We start from the raw sequence: 18,232 nt of genomic DNA on the forward strand, positions 1-18,232 counted from the left end.
ACCCATGAGGGTCTCAAGGCGCAGTGGAAACTGGATGTTGTATGATGGTTTATTCATTCGAACGGCTAGGTCTTGAGTTCTTTCCTGAATTCCTGGATTGAAGGTGCGGTTCCTGAGATGTAGAGGGTGGTTATTCCAAACCTTGGCAACCAGGTGCAAGAAGGAGTGCCCACTATGGTGGGTTTGGCAGATCCAGCGGGTCTGTGAGAAGAAGAGGGAAGCTGATCGTAGGTGTCTTGTTGGTTGTTGGAAAGTCAGGCGTTTGTTGATGTATTCAGGTCTTTCATGTTGTATTGCTATGAATACGAGGGTCAGCATCTTGAACTGGCATCTCTTCTGGGTTGGGAGCCTTCTGAGATAGGGTGATATGTGGGTCCTTTTGGGGAGGTTGAGGATAAGTCTTGCCTCTGAATTTAGTATTGGCTGTTGTCTCTTCAGGAGGTGAGCGTTGGTTCCTACATAGAGTGTGTTCCCATAGTCTGCTGGTGATGAGGGCCTCAGTGTTGGCCCTTCTGATGTTGAAAGGGAGCCACTTGAAGATCTTGTGGAGCATGCGTAGAGTGTGGAAGCAGGTGGATAGTACTGTTTTTACCTGTTTCTTTATTGACAGCTTGCTGTCTAGAAAGATGCCAAGGTTGCAGGCATGGTCTATCAGTTAGGGGTGTGGTCCGAGTTCCTTGGGCCACCATTTGTCATTCCTGGGTAAAGTATTGTTACCAAATATGAGGACTTCTGTCTTGTCTGTGTTGAGTTTGAGACAGTTGCTCTTTATCCAGTCAGTGACATTTCACAATCATCTGCAGCTGTGCAGTAGATAATATTTATTCTGTGTGATCTGATGGTGCTGGGTAGGGGGCCATGCAGGTGTTGATGAGGCTGGGGCTGAGGGATGATTCTTGGGGGACACCGCAGACAATCTTGTTTGGCTCTGATCTGATCCCCCCCCCCCTTTTCTGAATCCTGATCTGAAAGGTGGCACTCGGATTCTTTGAGTTCTTCCAGTGAGTTAAGAGGTGATACATTTGAGGGCGTCTCCCTGGATACTGATGTAGTGTAGTCTGTGGACCAGGATGTGGTGGCAGATGGTGTCAAATGTGGCTGATCTATCCAGGTGAATGAGGTCTGTGGTCTCTATGCAGTCCAGAAGGGCTCTGATATCATTGGTGGCAGCGAGCAGGTCTGTCTCTGTGCAGTGGTTTTCTCAAAAACCAGATAGGGTGGAGTCCAAAAGATTGTTGTGTTCCAGGTCTTTTGGAAGTTGCTGGTTGATGGCTTTCTCGGGGGCCTTTGCTGGAAGGGAGAGCAACAGGATGGGTCAGAAGTTCTTTGGTTCAGCTGAGTTGGTGTATGGCTTCTTCAGGATTGGCCTAACTTCAGCGTGTTTCCAGTGCTCTGGGAAAGAGGCTGTGTCAATGGAGATGTTCAGTACTTTCCTGAGCACTTCACCAATTGTCTTGCTTCTGTGGTTAAAATCTTGGTGGGGACAAGGTCTGTAGGTGTTCCTGAGTCTAAAGAATTAATGATGTTGCTTGTGTCCTGGTTTATGAGAGGGTCCCAGAGGGTGAGCCGGTGTTCGGTGTTTGGGTTCTTGGTTGTGAGCAGGTTGATGCTGTTGATGGCTGGGGTTTGGGGTTCGAAGTTTACATAGCTGACTGAGATCTTGTGCTAGAAGAAGTCTGTTACATAGTTCTTGGGAGGGTGGAATGTCATTCTCGGCTGCTTTGGGATTGGAGAATTTCATCATGATGATGAAGAGTTCTTGTAATTCACACTTGCTTCAATGCGGTCTGCTAGGATGCTCTTCTTTATTTCCTTCAGGAGGCAGTGGTACTGATTGATTGAGTGATGTGTTGAATATGGTGCAGTCTTCTGTTTTCTTGGGGTTCCCCACTTCCTATCGAGTTACCGGTAATTGCACTTGATCATTTTTAGCTCCTCGGTGTTCCAGCTGGCTCGTTTGCTATGTCTTTGGATTCTATTTGCTTGGCGGGGGCAATTCTGTTGGTGCATTTGAAGTGGTTTTTTGCTTCCAGCTCAGGGTTGGGTGTTGCATCTGGGATATGGGAGCTGAGAGTTTTGTTCCACTGGTCTTCTGTTATCTCCTTCCAATTTTTGCATTTGAAGCTGGACGAGCTGTGCCAGAGTTGGTGAGTCCTGAGATGGTGAATTGGATACTGAATGGTTAGGGCCAAGGGAGTTGTGTGGGGTGGGTGTACTCAACTCATGTTGCTGGATGTAAACATACCACAGCATCAATAATATACAGCAAGGAAGGCGGAAGTGTTTCTCCAGCCTGGACCGGTCACTGTTTCCCAATTCCCTTTTACTCTTGTGCCCTCTCCTAAGTATTCGACTCTCATCAACTCCTTAAAACACTACTTTGTAGAAGGCAACAAATTACTAAATTACTTATCCAGATATTCATGGCAATTTTGCTGTAATTACTTTTAATCCCAAAAATATACAAAAAGTGAATGCTTTGTGCAAAGAATTGATTCTCCAACTGCTGGATTTAAAAAAAAACAAGTTCAATATTGCTTATGGTAAGTTTGGACAAAATAAAAATGCCCCCACTTCTCATTTGAATTCATCTATGAGACATTTGCACCAAACATTGACTTTGCATTTATTCTTGGGATTAGACGTGATTACAGCAAAACTGCCATGGCCATTTGCCTAAGTAATTTTTGATCTGCCACAAAGTAGTGTTTTAAGGATAGCACAACATCACTTAAAGATGGTAGGCTCTTTAGGTTGAATTCAAATCTTTACACAAGTACAGTTGGAACACATTAAGACAGCATTATGAAGAGCAGGGGCATTTTCAAAAGGTCAGGGTTGATACATATGGCTAATTCTGTCCAGCTGGGGAAATAGAATGTTTCCTCCTCTTCAGCTAGAAAACTCTTTGGGGGACATTTACTATTATTTCAGAGAAAGAAATGCTCCTTATTTACCGAGCTTTGGAGTATTTCTGATCTATTCTTGTGTGGCACACTGCATGTTGCCTGGAGTAAATGCAGGCACCCTTGCATCACAGTGCAAAGGTGCCTGCTTTAGTGGCAGGATCATTTTGTATGCAGGAAGGAGTGCGCTGATACAAAAAAACAATCTTTAGAGGCACATTCAATTTTGGTGCAGCACATGTGGAAAGAGAAAGCAACAATGATTAGGAAAGGTATTTTTTCTTGTTGCTCTGTGTCAGCTAGGTGGACCATTTTGTCACAAAGGCAGGTTTATAAGTTTTTGTAAGGCTGGGTTTGCATAAAAAAAAATGGTTGGATGCATGGGAATGCCCATGATCAACACATGTAACTCCTAACCAAAGCAAATATGCAAGGCAGTGCAATGCGCTGCACTGCATTACTTTGTATTTACTAAACCACACAAATGTGGCTTTGCATGGCTTAGTAAATGCTTAAACAGATTTTGTGTCAGGGCAGTGCTACAAAAGTGGAGCAGCCCCAGTGCAATATTATAGGGAATCTTGTACTTTAGGAGTCTTTGTGACTTACAGTGTCTGCATTGTTGATATTTGCATTAGAAAGGTGATTGTATAAGGGCACTCCACCCTTATGACTTACACAAAAAAGAAGGAAACATATCAATACTTCACAACTGCTGTAGAAGTGAAAATAAATTAAAGGTTATTGATTACCTTTCTCAACCAGTACATAATTCCACGGTGCCCCACTGTTAGACATTGCATCTTTGGTGTGTTCCCCCTGTCTTCTTGCTTTCCGACCTCCTGGTTTTGACTGTTTTTGCTGGTTTAGTGTTTCTGCGCACGTTCTCACTGCTGTTCAGTGTTAAAGTGCAAGTGCTCCTGTTGTAAATTGTGTTATGGATTAGTGTTTCCATGATTGGCATATTTGATTTACTATTAAGTCCTTAATACAATACACTGAGAGTGCCAGGGCCTGTAGTCAAATGTTACTAGTGGGCCTGTAGCACTGATTGTGCAACCCACATGAATAGTCCTGTAAAGGTAACTCAGACCTGCCACTGCAGAGACTGTGCGCAGTTTGTAACTGCCATGTCAACTTGCCAAGTGCACCCACTTGCCAGGCCCTTATCTTCCCTTTTCTTACATACAAGTCACTCCTAAGGTAGGCCTAAGATATCCCTTCGGGCAGGGTGCTGTGCATATTAAAGGTAGGACATGTTCTGGTGTGTGTGACATGTCCTGTAGTGAGTTGCAGTGCATTTAGTTTTTCACTATGGAAAGGCTATCTGTCCAATAGTGTAGAATGGTGGTTTATTTATAACATCTTATAAATAATTCATTTAATTCAATCTTTATTTCGGTATAAAATACCATAAAAGGTTAACAGATAAAAATACAGTACAAGAGTTCAACTATGTATCATAAAGAACTTAGAATGCAATACTGCCAGACACACTACACAACTATAAAGTAATCGACCATATTTTTGTTTTTCATATCGTAAAAATAATTTTTTACAATTTGGCATTTCATGTTAAAAAAAAGTGAAAACAATTATGAGGAATAGAACTTCAGGCCACACAAGAGATTTAACTATACAGTTCAATAAATACCTCTAAAATAATATATCCTAAAAAAACACTTGCTTTAATAATCAATATTAAGGCCAGTCTATAAATCGTTACACATTTTATATTTTGTAATCGTAAAGTGCATGTGCGAGGTCCATTGTGTTTTCTAATATGTCAACCTAGAATTTCAGGCATTCCCTTTTCCTTACCAAGCTTACGCCAAGCAAATACCTACTGATACTAAAAACCACTGTTTGCGTGGTGTCTGAACGTAATAATCTTTCTGCCTCATGGCAAGATCTAATACCAAGAAGTCGACAAATGGGTTTAATCCATTTCTTCCTGCATCGCAAATAGGCTGGGCAGAAGAACAGTAGATGTGATTCGTTTTCTATTAAACCTAAATCACATGAAACACACCTGCCTTCCTCTGCTTCACCCAGTGCCCATTTTGCAGTACTTGCCTTTATCTGAAGGACATCATAACGAAATTTTAGATGTAAAGATTTGGCTAACTGTGGTTGTATTTCATCTAAAAAAGGCTCACACTTCCAAACTGTTTTCATTTGAAGGAACCGTTTTGTCAACGATCTTACAGTAGAAGAATGAGACGAAAAATCATGTATAAAAGACCAGTAGGATTGCTTTAAGAGCTTTTTTGAGGCCATGGTCGGGCCAGAAGGCTCCTCCCAAATGTGCTTGAGTCCCAATTTAAAAAACCAGTTGTGGATGTGCTTTAACTAAGTCAAGACAGTAACTCCGTTAAATCCTAGGATTTCCTCAAGCCCCTCTCTTTAGTAAGTAAGTTCATCCGTGGACCACAAGGGAACCCAAAATAGCAATGGTCTTAGGTTTGCCTAAGGTAGTGATTTCTAATATCCCTTCTAGTGTTGTCGGATGGATTTGCTTGGTCATTATTCAACTTAGTGTCTTTGGCTGAAAGTAACCCCTTCTCCTCCATCAAGTGTGGCCTCTGTTGATCATTATTAACCTGTATTTTAACTCTCTCTTCATCAACTTGCGCCCTACTCTTTGATAACTTATTTTCATTTTCAAGAATCCTGAATGTGGGAACTTGTGGTCCAACTACCAATAGTCCTGCTACTTGGCGTGTAGATAATTGTCAACCTTGGGCATGCAAATCTGAAAATGCGTGTTATCTGTTTGTCAATGATACAGGAAACGACCTATTGTTTGAATGCCATGGACGCGGTTTATATAAAAAAAACCTCAGTGGAAGTGTACAAATATTAGTATTAATAAATTTGATGTCTCAGATTTATTCAAAATGTGACTGACCAACTGAGGCCTACGAAAATTAACCACTTTGCAATCACCATTTATGTTTTTAGTGGATTGACCTATCCATCCTACCCTACGGACCATTAGTATCTCCTTGGTTTCTGAAAGATGAAAGCTTTTGTGTTTAACTTGCCAATCTACAGTTTTGTTCCGTAGGTCTTCCCAGCTTTCTCTCTCACTTGCTCTAATTGCGGGTACACCATCTAATATTAGTGTATATGGACATGAAGCAGGGGGCAGGGTTAGTATATCCAAGTTTGCCTTAAGTATATCCTCAGTTGAGGTTTTAATAGAATTCGGGGTAAGAATCAGAGCATGTGGTCCTCTATCTGAATTGAATCGCATTGTGCAACTGCTCTTTGTGCCTAGGGGTTTTGGGCCAATTGATACCTCCTGGAGCCTATCTCCCATACTAACATCAGTGGATTTGGTAATAATACCACCCTGAGCTTCCCTATCGTGGTATGCGAATCTGTCCACTCTCTCATAATTTTCCCTGCTTGACTCATCTACTTTCCTACTCTCAGTGTTATGGCCTAAGTATTTTATTGTGTTTTCTAGATGGCTCAATTTATCCCAAAGCTGTGTGAAGCTCTTCTTGATCAAGTCTTGAACATCATTAAATATTACACCTATTGTCACATCATTCGTAGTAGCATCAGTTCCAGTGTTAGCTTCCTTGGTATTAATGGAACTCGGGTCAGGGAATACCTGGGCCATGTCTAACTATGTGCCAACGGAAATGCTTTTCGATTGACACATAACTGTATTATGGTCTGTGTTTGAACAATCCGTTGTTAGGGGGCCAGTCATGAGCTTTGATTTCTTTGCAGGTGCCCCCGCTTTCTTTTTACTGTTAAACTTCTGTTTTCTATGCTGCCACATTTTTCAAGACTCCGGTCTTAGTGGTTCTACCCTCAGTCACTTTTGGCACTGTTTCTGGGTCTGGTACAATGGGAGGTTTACAAAACGAGGATAAAACATTAATAGGGGAATTAATAGACATACCATCATCAACACAGACTCCTGTTTCAACTGCTTGGGTGTCCATTAAAGGATGGTCCTGTTGGGTGGATGGATCCAAGGAGAGGTGTCGCTTAGTTAATTCTATCTCATTAATCAATAATGACTCTACCCTTGCGAGAAAGGCATCCAGTGTCCCCACCACTCCCTTTCGTTTCTCCATTCTATAATAACTCTTAATTGGTAGTGCAAACAGCAAGGAGCAGAGCAATAGTAAATTAAGGGATCCACAATAGACAGTACCTATACTTGCCAGCAAGTTTCCAGTCCATGACTCCCATAAGCAGGATTTTAGAGGATTTGCCCAGTCCAGCCTCTTCCAGGCTTTGACGGCCACAGACGGACCCACCTTTGGCCCGTGCGTGGCCCGGGCACGTCCGTTCACGTCTCAGGCATGCCCGTGCGTGTCCCATACTGCGGGAGCCCTGGCCCCCTATTGAACACCTCCTAGTGCTCAAATACGTGGTGCGTGACGTGCGCGCCACAAAGGATGGTGGGGGATGGAGTCCCCTGGCGGCAGGCAGGCAGTGGCAGCAATCGGGCGTTAGCGTGGACCAGCAGTAGCGTCCCAATGGAGGTGGCAGCAAGAGGACAGCAAATACACAGCCAGTAAGAAGTACGGGCTCCCTTGCTGCGGGATCCCTGGCCCCTTTTGACCGCCTCCTGGCGCTCAAAGACACGGTGCGCGGCGGTAGGCATGCAGGCAGTGGCAGCAATCGGGCGTTAGCATGGCCCAGCAGTAGCGTCCCAATGGCAGAGCAGCAAGAGGACAGCAAATACACAGCTGCTTAAAAGTAAGGGCTCCTGCGCTGCTGGAGCCCTGGCCCTCTTTTAAACGCCTCCTGGCGCTCAAAGACGGGTGCGTGGTGTGCGCGCTGCAAAGGATGGTGGGGAATGGAGTCCCCTGGCGGCATGCAGTGGCGGCAATTGGGCATTAGCATGGCTCAGCAGTAGCGTTCCAATGGCAGTGGCAGCAAGAGGACAGCAAATGCACAGCCGGTAAAAAGTACGGGCTCCCGCGCTGGGGAACCCTGGCCCCCTTTTGAACGCCCCCTGGTGCTCAAAGACGCAGTACGCCACGTGTGCAGTGCACGGCATGCACGCCGCAAAGGATGGTGGGGGATAGAGTCCCTTGGCGGCAGGCAGGCAGTGGCAGTAATTGGGCGTTAGCGTGGCCCAGCAGTAGCGTCCCAATGGCGGTGTCAGCAAGAAGACAGCAAATACACAGCCAGTAAGAAGTACAGCTCTCATAAATATAACTTCCTATTGGGACAACATAGGAAAATAAAGATTAGTGTGCCTGGACTCAGAATGTCAAAAAGCATCTTTTAAAAAGGTGATTTTTATGTTCTGTGTTTGAAAATACTACTTTTAGAAAGTAGGTATTTTGTTGCTTAGCCATTCTGTGTGCATGTGCTGGGTTTGTGGGTTGATTGGCATTGGAGTGACAGGGGCTGGGGATGTGCATTCTTTTCAGACAGCACTGGGGGGGTTGAGGTGTGTTCTGACTTTCCTGGATGAGTCAGGCTGGGATGAATTGACTTGGGCTGCATTTAGAGTAGTGGGAGGAGATTTCCTTGCACCTGAATGGGCCTGGTCTGCAGTAGGCAATGCTGTCTCCACCCCCTGCTGGGAAGCTGGGCCAGAGAGGACAAAACTAGTTTGACTAAGCACAGACATATATATTGTGGCCCAGACCCCAGAACTTTAGAACTCTTTTGGAACCTAGAAGACTGCCAAGAAGAAGAGCTGGAGAATCTGTGAGGAAGTACTACCACTTTGCGGTGTGCTTTGTTGTGTTGGCCTGCAGTGGCTGCCTCTGTCTTGGGCAGTGAAAGGACTGGACTGAACTTTCTGCAACTTCTTTGTGTGAGTTTCTCCAAGGGCTTGAGGTAGAGCTTTCCCCCTGTTCAAGAAGTCTCAGGACCAGCAAAGACTTCAAGTTCATCTGCTACTAGCACTGGAGACTGTGTGTTTTGTGCTGCAACAGAAGAAAAAGCAACCCAACACCGCCAACGATGCCACTGCCGATTACGTGTACTGAAGGCACTGCCGCACCTTGCACCGCAACCCTGGTCTCACCAACTATGCCACCTGACACCGCCACTGAGCCGCTGCTTGCACCCTGGCCTGTGGGCTCCGCAATCTGCATCACCTTGCTTTACGCCGCCGCCCTGGTATCACTGACGAACGATGCTCTATGCCAACATTGACACCGCTGCTTGCACCGCTCGTAAGTTGCACGACGCACCATTCTCATTCCGCACCGCAGCCTTGGCCTTCCGACACCAGTGCCATCGATTCCAGTTTGTCAACTGATGACAGCTATTTAGCAATGACGGTGCAGCTGCACCGCATCACTTCACACCACAGCCCTGGTCTCACCGACACTGCTGGATGACTATCTCCGAGCCGCTGCTGGCACCATGACCTGAGGGCACAGCACACCGCACCACTGCATTTCGCACCACATCCGTGGTCTCACCACCTGTGGACGCCGGCGCTACCAACTTCAATTGCAAGGAGTTCGATATGCAACGCATGTGACTTCAAGGGCCTGACTACTCTTGCACCAATCTCTGGAATCGACGCCTACAGACGCCAGCTCTTCAGGTGTCACTAACGCCCTGCAGTGACCGCTGAGCCTGTTCAGGCGAGGTCACCCCCACTCCGCTGCTCCTGCACCCTGCTCTGCTGCCTCGCCTCACTGCCGCCTCGTGGGACTTCCCCCCGGCCGCCTCGCTGCTGACCCCAGTGCCGCCTCTGTGTGCCCCCTCTGTGTGCCCCCCGTGTCAGCCTTTGACACCTGTGCTGCCCTACCTCTGTGTTTGCTGTCGCTTGCCTTCCTGCCTTGCCGCCACTACCCCCTGCTCCCCCCTCTGCTCACGTTCCTTGGGTGCTGCTCCCTGCCACCGAGCCACCCCAGCCCCCCTTCCCGCCACAGACCTCCTTCTACCCCGCCCCCCTCCTGTCCATTGGCCCCCCCGCTCCCGCCACCCAGCTGACCCACCCTCCCGGCTCCTTCTTAAGGGGACCGAGCGTAGGGACTAGGAGTGACCTCTGAGCCTGTTCAGGCGAGGTCACCCCCACTCCGCTGCTCCTGCACCCTGCTCTGCTGCCTCGCCTCACTGCCGCCTCGTGGGACTTCCCCCCGGCCGCGTCGCTGCTGACCCCAGTGCCGCCTCTGTGTGCCCCCTCTGTGTGCCCCCCGTGTCAGCCTTTGACACCTGTGCTGCCCTACCTCTGTGTTGCCTGTCGCTTGCCTTCCTGCCTTGCCGCCACTACCCCCTGCTCCCCCCCTCTGCTCACCTTCCTTGGGTGCCGCTCCCTGCCACCGAGCCGCCCCAGCCCCCCTTCCCGCCACAGACCTCCTTCTACCCCGCCCCCCTCCTGTCCATTGGCCCCCCGCTCCCGCCACCCAGCTGACCCGCCCTCCCGGCTCCTTCTTATGACGCCCCCAGAGCGACCGCGCAGCGGACGCGCGCAGCGGGAGCACCGATTGAGCGCCGAAGGTGCGCCAAAGGTAAGCCCATCTGCGCCCGTCCGCGCCTGGACTGCGCCCAGTGCCAGGACCCCTGGCCCCCACCGACGGAAGCCGACCCGACGGACTTACAACGCCACCGAACTCAACGCACTCAACACCGGCCGAACTCCGGGCTGCTACCAAGGCACACCGAGACGCACCCATGGACCCTTCAGCTGCCACTCCTGCAAGTTCACCTGCAACCGGACCCACGCCACACCAGCACCCACCAAGCCGAACTCCAGCAGCACCCACCTGAAGTGCATCCTGCTCAACACCCGCTCCGTCCACAGACACGCCGTCGAGCTCTGGAACCTGCTCGACAACACAGCCCCACACGTCGCCTTCCTCACGGAAACCTGGATGAACGCCTCCTCAGCGCCCGACATCGCCATCACCATCCCGGACGGCTACAAGATCATCCGGAGAGACCGCGTCAACCAGACAGGAGGAGGCATCGCCATCATCCACAGGAACACCATCCGCATCACGACCGACACCGACGATACCCTCGCACCCGCCGAACACCTGCACTTCCAGATTCACGCCAACCCCAAGACCACCCTCAGAGGCACCCTCATCTACAGACCCCCGGGACCACGCACACAATTCAGCGAAGACATCGCCGACTTCATCAGCCCGCACGCCCTCCCCTCCGCCGACTACATCCTCCTCGGGGACCTCAACTTCCACCTGGAGAACAACAACGACCGCAACACCACCACCCTGCTGGACAACCTCGCCAACCTCGGACTCAAGAAACTGGTGACCACCCCCACCCACTACGCCGGACACACGCTCGACCCCGTCTTCTCCTCCAGCAAGGACATTGCCTTCAGCCACGCCACCGGACTCCACTGGACGGACCACAGCTGCGTCCACTTCAGCTTCAGAAGGACCACGTTCCACCACCACCAGCAACAGGTTCCCCGCAGAAGCTGGAACAAGATCACTGCAGACCAGCTCGCTACTTCGTTGAACATGAACCCTCCGACCAGCACAACGAACCCCAGCCAAGCGGCCACCAACCTCATGAAATGGATCAGCGACTGCGCAGACGACCTCGCCCCTCTGAAGACCCCGCCGAGCCGACCCGGCAGCAAGAAAGCACCATGGTTTAACGACGAACTCAAGAGCTCCAAGAAGAAATGCAGAGCACTCAAGAAAACCTGGCGCAGAGACCCAACACCAGACAACATGACTGCCCTCAAGCTCGCCACCCGAAAACACCACCAACTGATCCACACCACCAAGAAAACCGCATTCAAGGAACGACTGGACAACAACGCACACAACAGCAAGGAACTCTTCAACATCGTGAAAGAGCTCTCCAACCCCAACGCCGGAAACAACGACATCACCCCCTCGCAAGACCTCTGCAACTCCCTCGCCTCCTACTTCCACAACAAGATCGCGGACATACACAACAGCTTCAGCACTCAACCGACGCACGCCACGACCGAACCACCGCCCCCCACAACCACCCTCCGCGCCTGGACCCCGATCAGCACCGAAGACACCGTCCACAGGATGAACTCCATCCACTCCGGATCTCCGACAGACCCCTGCCCTCACCACGTCTTCAACAAGGCCGACGCTGTCATCGCACCCCACCTGCGGGACATCATCAACACCTCCTTCGACACCGCGACCTTCCCGGAGAGCTGGAAGCACGCCGAACTCAGCGCCCTACTTAAGAAGCCATCAGCCGACCCCACTGACCTCAAGAACTACCGCCCCATTTCGCTGCTCCCATTTCCGGCGAAAGTCATTGAGAAGACCGTCAACAAGCAGCTGGCCGCCTTCCTCGAGACGAACGGCTCCCTCGACCTCTCGCAGTCTGGATTCCGGGCCAACCACAGCACCGAGACCGCCCTGATCGCAGCCACCGATGACATCCGAGCCCTGCTCGACAACGGGGAAACAGCGGCCCTCATCCTCCTGGACCTATCCGCGGCCTTCGACACTGTCTGCCACCGTACCCTAGTACAGCGCCTCAGCAACGTCGGAATTCAGGAGAAGGCACTGGAGTGGATCATCTCCTTCCTCGTCGGAAGGACACAGAGAGTCCGCCTCCCCCTGTTCAGATCGGAGGCCACCGAAGTCATCTGCGGCGTCCCTCAGGGCTCCTCGCTCAGCCCAACACTCTTCAACGTCTACATGAGCCCCCTCGCAACCATCGCACGCCAGCAAAACCTCAACATCATCTCATATGCCGACGACACCCAGCTGATCCTCTCCCTCACCAACGACCCCGCCACCGCCAGAGCCAACCTACACGAAGGGATGACAGACGTTGCCAAGTGGATTATGAACAGCCGCCTGAAACTGAACTCGGACAAGACGGAAGTCCTCATCCTGGGATCATCACCCTCCGCCTGGGACGACTCCTGGTGGCCCCCCGCCCTGGGCAGCACACCCACACCCACAGACCACGCACGCAACCTGGGCTTCATCCTGGACTCCTCCCTCTCCATGACCAGACAAGTCAACGCCGTCTCCTCGTCGTGCTTCAACATCCTGCGCATGCTACGTAAGATCTTCCGATGGATCCCCACCGAGACCAGGAAGACGGTGACCCAGGCCCTCGTCACCAGCCGTCTGGACTACGGCAACTCCCTCTACGCCGGAACCACCGCCAAACTCCAGAAGGGACTCCAGCGGATCCAGAACACCTCAGCACGACTCATCCTGGACATCCCCCGCCGCAGCCACATCTCCGGGCACCTGAGAGACCTGCACTGGCTCCCGGTCAACAAGAGAATTACCTTCCGCCTCCTCACCCACGCACACAAAGCCCTACACAACCAAGGCCCAGAATACCTCAACAGCCGCCTCAACTTCTACGTTCCCAAACACCAGCTTCGATCGACCAACCGCGCCCTCACCGCCGTCCCCCGCATCCGAAGAGCCACCACAGGAGGAAGGTCCTTCTCCCACCTGGCCGCCAAGACGTGGAACTCCCTTCCGACCCACCTCCGCCTGACCCAGGACCACCTCGCCTTCAGGAAGCAGCTCAAGACCTGGCTGTTCGAGCAGTAGCAGACCCCCCCCCCCCTCCCCAGCGCCTTGAGACCCGCCGGGTGAGTAGTGCGCTATATAAATGCTATGATTGATTGATTGATTGCATTTGTAAAAAGTACTGTTTTGTGGGTCTTCCCAACACTGTAGCTGGCTCAGGAACTGTATTTTAATTACATTTTTTAGTATTGAGATTTCTGAGAACTGTATGGTGGATTGTTATCGTTTTTGCTCTTGTTGTGGATATATAAACATATTGGATATTTTTTTTAACTGGTGTGGTGGCTTTTTGTAGTGTTTTCACTGTATTACTGTTGGTTATGTGCAAATGTTTTACATACTGCCTCTGAGATAAGCCTGACTGCTCATGCCAAGCTACCAAGCGGGTGAGCAGGGGTTATAGTAGGAGTGTAACTCCCTTGCCCTGACAAGGAAGAAACGACCCTATTTGGACAAAGGTGAAAACCCTTGCCAACTAGAGACCCCAATTTCTAACACCCTCACTGAGTGTGAACAGCAGCTCTGGGCTTTGGAAGGTCCATGGACTGCTGGTATTTTAGTGTACTATTGCCAGATCTTTCAAAATGCAATTGCAAGAAGTGTGACTGCTGCCTTGCAGGCCTCCACCTCTTCTTTTGTACCTTTTTCAAGAATTGACTAATTAAATCTTGCCTCACTGATATTAAAGAGTAACATTTGCAGGAAATCTTTGTGAACTTTCTCTTTGCACTGTGTTGGATATGTACACCAGGTCCAGTGGAACAATATGGACCAGTTCACAATACAGACACAGGAAAACACTCTACTGAGATTCAGCTTGGCCAATTATTTTTTAGAATGCACTCTAAAGGGCTCCATTACCTTTCTCCAATTTAGGGATACATTCATCAGTAGTAACCAGAGTGCCAACGCAAATAAATAAATATTATGGGACCTTCAGTGAGAATCACATTGTTAAAATGTATGTGTCATCCCCGTCTTGGATGCACATTCAATTTTTAAAATGTAGCTGCATTTTGAGAAACATTATTTTTGTACTGTGTCACATTCTACCTCGGCACACAAATGTGTTATTTTCAAATGGTAGGCTTGTTGGGACTAACATGTTATGCCAGGAAAGTTCCATGGAATTAGGGAGGGCGGGGCAAAGGTTAATAAGACCAAACTCCGAAATGTGGATACAACAGATAAGTGGGCACTGGAAAGAGCAGAGAGAAGAATGTTGGCAAGAAGACATTCATTTTTTTTATTTGAAAGGAGAATTCTACTAGCTGCATGAAACAAAACATCTCACATAACTGTAAAAGGTGCTTCATTTATAGTATACACGACTAACGCGAAAACTGTCATAGAAAGCAGCCATTGTAATTTGTATCAGAAAAAAACATTGATCCTTTCTAATAATACAGAAATGTAGTCTAGTAGCCAGTGATTTTGTCATTTTAAAAGTATGTTGAAAACGACTTCCTTTTCGAAATGTTTTTGTTGAATTAAGTCTATTACTTGTAATACCGACACTTAGAAAAATGTGAAGAGTTCTCTATTTCTGTAACATCAATTAACAGGTACATATTTTCCTTTCCACTGTTTTTCGTATACATACTAATTTTCAACCACATGACAGATATATGGTTGTATTGCAATGTGATTGTTTTAAAAAAATCCTTACCTCAGTTTACTTTTTGGTGATTGCAATTGTGATATATTTACTTTATGTTAAATTTGAAAGTCCAGTGCCGAAATATGATGGCAATTTGTAAAATGTCACACAATTAACACCATGATAATCATAGGGCATCTCTTTATTGTATATTAAAGCAAAAACATATGATAGTGTTCTGTATTCTACAAGTGTCAATGTTCAGTAAATATAATTGAATAAGTATGATTATTTGAAGTCTCAAATCCTGATAGAAATACCTAATCTTTTCAGAATGTACTTACCTATTTTCCATTTACATTTTTGATTTGATTAGTCTAAACCTTTTTGCATTTCAGGTGCAGATAGGATAGAATTCAGAGATAGTTATTAAAGGCTGAGAACATTTTTAATGCTAACGAATGTTAATAAAACAACGATGAAAATCAAAGGACAATTTAAGAACTTTTACTTCTATTTATCATTATAAATGTCACCTTTTCGCATCAGTTTTGCAAATTAGTTGTCTCGTATAATAAAATCAGTTTTGATTTTCAACAACCAGAAGTTCAGCTTGTGGATTCTTTTTTAAGCTTATTTGTTGCGGAATTTTCAGCTTTGGGAGTCTGTTTGAAGTTATGAAAATGATCTATCATATGTAGTTATACTCATACCTTTCATGCTCTCCTCCCCCACCAACAACAGATCAGGTTGGAAACCAGCATGCAGGTAGGAAGGCTCATTAGACTGAGAAGACAGCTGGTGAAAGGACTGATGTTTTGAGGGGTCATCATATGACAATGTTGATTTAAGAAAGAACAGATCCCAGTATGAGCGTTGCGTGTCTTTCTTACAAAGCAATGACAACCAGTAGATCACAGACCCAGAGGGCGAAGGAAATGTTTTGTCCCTCCAGGTGATTCTATCCAAACTATCTACCTCACTGCTGGGGCCAAGCCTTTACCCGCTCTTGGAAGTTATAAGGGCAAACATTTTACCCTCATTGTCCTATGGCAGCAAAATACTACTGGGTAAAGATTTTAGCCTGCTGAATAAATTCGTCATCAGGATATACAAATGTGCCTTTTGACTGCCAAGGTCCTCTTCTGCCTCTCAGATTAGACTGGAATTGGGCCTTTGTGAGCAGCAGGCAGTCAGGGCCTGTGCCTACCTCGATCTGTGTCATAAACTCTGGGTCGCCAGGGGTGATTGCTTTGAGGAACTATTAAGGGCCAAAATTAAAACCGTGCAGCCCATGGCGATCACACCATCATTCCTTGAGGATTGCCAGCACCCTCTGGATGTGAGCGAACTTTGGGTTACCAACCATAGTCTGTCAGTCTTTAAACTAGGAATTAAAAAATGTGTATGTCTCTGGTCCTACTATTCAGACAGGGCCATCCAAGCCGAACGTATGCAGACCTGGGTGGTCATTAACACCTACTGGCCAGCATTCCCCTCATCCTACCTTGCCTGTACCTAATCCATCATTTTGAAGGCAAGGTTCATGACTCTCTGGCTTGGGGCGGGGGGCTGTTTTTAATGATCTTGCCAGTTGGCATCGACCCACAGAAGAAATAATTTTCAGAGGTTGTGTTCAGTGTGAGAAACCCTTGAACATGTTGTCTGCCTCTGTCCAGCTTTGTTGGATGAGCAAAAATGCAGGCTCAAGCGCAAATCGAACAAGCTGGGAGTCCATACATGCCAGCAGGCTGTAATTGCCTCCCTGGATACTGATAACACCCTTTTTTTAAGTTCAAAATATTTTATTGAAAATTTTTCAAAATGAACAATAAGCCAAGACATACAAAGAAGAATATTAATTTGAAGAATCTAGTACAATACATATCATACAATATTTTCTTATTCATTAGAATAGATATGAAGGTGAATGTGTTCATGGAAAATCTAAAAAAGGCAGAGGAGGGGGAGGGAAACATTAAATAGAAAATTAGTAATAATTCATAAAGAGAGTTACTATGCAATATCAATGAATACAATAAAATAACAGTAAAAGGGGAACAAGCAATAAATATATCATTAATTTGATAAATAAATATCAACAGGAATCCAGAATGAGTGATAAGAAATAGAATTTTGACAAACCCCAGACAAAGATAACTGTGCACCTCTTCTTGTAAAAATAACACATGAGAACCAAGCATGAACTCATAACTTCGAAACATCTTTCCAACAAAAGGTAATGGATTTTAACGTAGCTGAGATTAAGAAATGAAAAAGTTTATATTCAAGATCACTTAAATCCTGCGATCAAATAACTGATTTGCATATTAACATTTTATATGATATGTCTTCATGAATATTTAGAATTTGTTTGATAATATCCCAAACTTCTGTCCAGAATTTGGAGATTAAAAGACAAGTAAAAAGCATATGTTGTAGTGAGCCAGAGTGTGAATCACAATGCCAACATGTATCAGATTGAAGAAGTTTAGCCTGAAATAAACGTATTGTAGTCCATATGCAATTAAGTAAAATATAAGAATTAGTTTGAAAAAGTGAAGCAGGTAACCATCCAGATATATTACTAAGCCATATATTTTCCCTTCTGTCAGCAGACAAGGAAAGCGATAGTTCATTATTCCAGAATATTTCAATCATATTTATATTACTACCAAGAGTATTGGACAATTTATTTTATATAAAATAGAAATGCCATGGGCATTCGTTGATCTAGTTTGGGTATAAATGAATAAGTCGGCTTGGTTATTAAATGGAATAACTTGCGAAAAAGAATCTAAAATCAAATCAATTAACATTCATATTTTAAAAGTTCAGAATTAGCTGAACCAAACTTTGTTTGTGAATTCTCAAACCGTATAAAAATGTTATTAGAATAAACATCTTTAAGATAAAAAATACCAGCTTTAATCCATGAAAACCAAAAATGAATATTTCTATTCAATTTATTAACATTGCTATACCATAAAGATAATTCATCAGTATTGCAAATGGGATATTGAAAAATTGAATAAAATCATTGAAAATCATTTTAGTGGATTTGAGGATGTTAGATTTATGAAAAAAATATTTTTGTTAGACATTGTTAACAAAGTGGATAATGGAAAGGGTTTCACAATGGGTTTTTCAATGTGGTGCCAAGTAGGTGAATTATGTAAAAAGGATTGATTAAACCATATGGCACCTTGTTTTAAAATAAACGCTGTATGATAAAGAAGAAAATC

Source organism: Lissotriton helveticus, chromosome 8, assembly GCF_964261635.1.
Source record: "Lissotriton helveticus chromosome 8, aLisHel1.1, whole genome shotgun sequence".
Taxonomy (NCBI): domain Eukaryota; kingdom Metazoa; phylum Chordata; class Amphibia; order Caudata; family Salamandridae; genus Lissotriton; species Lissotriton helveticus.